The following is a 3,839-nucleotide window of genomic DNA, read 5'->3' as shown; positions in this document are numbered from 1 at the left end:
TAGAAATTAAGTGTTAACGAGTAGTAAGACAGGTATACCTAATAAAGTGACCGGTGATTGTATATGGCAGTGGATTTTTGTTAAAGCAAGTGTTACTCTTCTGGCAATATTTTCTGAGTTTATTTTATTGAAGTTTTGTAAGTGCATCTGGACAAAAAAACCCCAAAACAATGAAATACCTGAAAAAGGGGCGGCATGGCAGCTGAATGGTTAGCGCGTCCGCGTTACAATTCTAAAGTCATGGGTTCAAATCCAGCTACCAACCTTCCTAAGCGGCTTTTGCTTGTGTGGGTTTTACTCCAGGCACTCCGGTTTCCTACCACGTTCCAACAATATGCATGTCAGGTTAATTAGCCAGTTCAAATTGTCCCTAGGTGTAAATGAGCGAGTGAGTTGTCTGTCTCTGTATCCCCTGCAACTGTCTGGAAACCAGTTCAAGGTGTCCCCTTCCCACTGTCCAAAAAGAGCTGGGATGGGCTCTAGCACCCCTGTAACCCTACTGAGGATAATCGGTGCATATGATGGATGGATTCCTGAAAAAGGTTCCACTCTGCTCAACAGCCATCCAAAGCTGTTGTAATGGATCAGATTTTTATGCAGGGTATTTACAAATTACAAAATAAATGCAGTGTACCTCTCTGGATATTACCAAGTGCTAGAAAATTATTTGGTTTATTCTACAAAGGAATGTACATATACAGCTGATTTGATCAGACCAAGTCAATTGGGCATTGACTTGCTCCTTTGGTTCCTAGTTTGTAATCTTAACATCTTAATTGCTTATTTGAATCATGCTCCTTTTGCCTTCATAGCACAAATCACACTTAAAGTTATGGCTAGTGTGTTTTTATTGTCTCATCTCATTAGCTGCACCGCTTATCCTCAGTAGGGTCGCGAGGGTGCTGGAGCCCTTCCCAACAATCATCGGGCAGTGGGCAGGGGACACACTGAACTGGTTGCCAGCCAATCGTAGGGCACGCAGGGACAGACAACTTGCTCGCTCATTCATACCTAGGGACAATTTGGACCGGCCAATCCACCTGAAATGCGTGTCTTTGGAATGTGGGAGGAAACCGGAGTGCCCGGAGGAAACCCACGCAGGCACAGGGAGAACATACAAACTCCGCACTGGAACTCCGGTAGCTGGATTTTAACCCACACTGGAGGCTCCCAAGACCTTAGAACTGTGCCGCAGACGCGCTAGCCACTGCGCCGCCGTGCTGTCCGTGTTTTTGTTGTATACTATCCAAATTTTTCACTACAGTGGACAGTGCCATGTGGGAATGGGGAGTTTGAAAACACATATTAGACTATGAATTTGTTCTAGTGTGTTTAATCATTATTTTCCTCAAACATTTTAGTTCTAAAAGTGAAATTAACAATTCATGATTTATTCCTGAGCCCTTTCCAAACTTGTAACATCAGGATATTGGCAAATAGTATATACATTTTTTGTTTCTAATGTTTGGCAGTAGTCCATTGATTTGCAATGCATCGGTTTGTCTGTTTCAATTGCAGAAAACGCCAGTAAGAATTTGAGAGCAGGCTGATTTGGTGAGTATTTTATTCTCTGCTGATGTTTCATCGATCGCAATTGAAGACGTATTGCAAATTGCAGCCAGGGAAAACGTTTTTCCTCTACCAGACTGCAATTAAGAAAAGTTTTTGACTACAATCTAAAGCTGACTTGTGTTTTGGAATTCTTTTTATAAAGATCAAACAGAGCAGGGCTCCTCTTACCACCAATGCTGACAATTCTAAACCTGTCGAACAGATGATTGGTAAAAGCTAGTGAAAGTATTTCCAGTACCAACTGATTTCAGCTTCATTATGCTCTAGACTCAATGGTGATATCCAGAGAATGTAGAAATTTCATACATATCTTTGGTAACTTAAGGTTCTTTAAAGGATTCAATTACATGTATACACTTAATTTGGATCTTTTCATCACTATTGCATTTGAGCAGGAAAAACATTCTGGCTGCAAATTCCAGAACCACAGTTGGAGATGCCAGTCCTTAATGTTAGCAGTCAAGGCGAAACTCACTAATGTTAGCACTATAGCCCCGAACTAAAATAATGCTGTTTTTTCTTTTAGTGGAAAATAGCTGTCTGTTCAATGTTTGAAATGCACACTGATGTCAGGGCTGGGCCTGAGAGGAAAGAAAACAATAATATTTATATTCTTCTTTTCACAAGGTTTTTAGTTTTTGGAGGTACCTGTAGCAGCAATAAAGCGGACAATCAAAAAAGAAAAAAAGACAAACATTTGAAAAACAGAAAAAGAAAGAAAGAGAAAATGACAGACAAATGAGATAGGGTTTTGGGGGTAGTAAAAAGATGGCTGACAATCACGCCAGCTCCTTTTTTGTGAGTCACATGTTTGGGGTTTTTAAGGGTTATTGTTCTATCTTCGTTATTAATTATCCATTATCCGTTATCGGTCAGTTCATAATACGCTACAAAGCCTAGGAGCCGGGACACTTACTCTCAGCCAAAAGGCCAAGCTAAGGTCCTAGCCCTAAAGCCTTGCTGCGATCATTGCGAATGCACCGTTCCCGGAGGTACTGCAATACCGGGCCGATGCGTGGAGTGGACAGAGCAAGCTCTTATTTCACCTCCGGATTGCAAAAATCAAAGATAGTACACAGTCCTAGAATCTGACACAGTCCAAAACTCACAGCTTATGTTACATAAGTACATATTTATAACCCAACCGTTGAGACATACTGAGCAACAGAAACTTCTATGTAAGAAAACATACAAAATGGTAATGGTTGGATGACTCATTTATCTTTAACACATCTGACAGCTCATCGAGCATGAAGGCTTTTCAGTGTGCATGGCATGCTATGTTTGATTGTACTGTATTTAGGAAGTATAGTAATGTTGTATTTTTTAGCAGACAAGAGCAGTCTGTTTTGAGTGTTTTCATTGGGTGAGGGCACAAGTTAGCCCCTCCCCATTTAGTTGGCATGCTCAAAAAAGTTGAGGCTGTCCCTTAGCAACCAATGAAATGTTTGGAGAAATTCCTTGCTGGTCATGCTCACTTAAAGCAGGGGATGATTCCAAATGGAGCAAGCAACCCACAGAATGCACAAAAATAAAAAGGGTAAATAATTAATCTAAAGTTGATTTACACAGTTTGTTTTTTTATTCGTGTTTATTGAAAGCCTTGCATTGTATACAGTCTTTCAGGAATATATGCACATTTTCCAGTAACTGGAGTACTCAAAATTAGTAAAAACAACCACAAAGAGGAAGATATAAAAGAATACAGTGTGCTCAAATATCCTCACAGCATGTCAATGTGTCCTCACAGTATGTGACTTGTTCACAGGCAAAGGGACAGGGACAGAGAAAATTAATTTGAGACAGGGCTGGTCCGTGATGAATAGAGGAGTGTCCATGATAGACAGAAGAAAAGCAGAACACAGAAAGCGTCCTGGGAAGCAGTTTAGTCCTGTCTAGGCTAGGCCACCCCCGGTCTCCTATTTATACACAGCAAAATTTCTGACAATTTCACAGCTTTCCTTTCAGCGGCCATTGAAAAAGGCCAGATTCCTTCCTGGTTGCTTACCCTCTAGCCTGCGAGGGTGGTTGCCATCCTGGGAAAATCTAAACCTTTGGCATCTCCGATGGGTAATGTCTCTGCATTGCGTTACATCGACACAAACAGTAGCACTGCGTAATGCCTGTGAAATCCATGTGCGCGGGGGGTTCAGGTCACACGGTTGGGATTAAATCAAACAGGACCCCTCATTCAAGGGGTCTTCTCGGCAGCTCCAGCCCGGCTCACATTGGTTCAGTTTCTTTCAATTTGTTCCAGTGGAAAGGGC

The 3,839-nt window shown here is 41.6% G+C and overlaps 1 pseudogene; it reads right to left on the bottom strand.

Annotated features, from left to right (window-relative positions):
* Positions 1–2,549: 2,549 nt before the first annotated feature.
* On the bottom strand, positions 2,550–2,639 carry LOC148367405 (U2 spliceosomal RNA; annotated as a pseudogene).
* Between the last annotated feature and the right edge of the window lie 1,200 nt (positions 2,640–3,839).

Source organism: Urocampus carinirostris, chromosome 4 (genome assembly GCF_059441175.1).
Source record: "Urocampus carinirostris isolate Australia breed hairy pipefish chromosome 4, RoL_Ucar_1.0, whole genome shotgun sequence".
Lineage (NCBI taxonomy): Eukaryota > Metazoa > Chordata > Actinopteri > Syngnathiformes > Syngnathidae > Urocampus > Urocampus carinirostris.
This window is presented reverse-complemented; position numbering and strand designations above follow the sequence as displayed.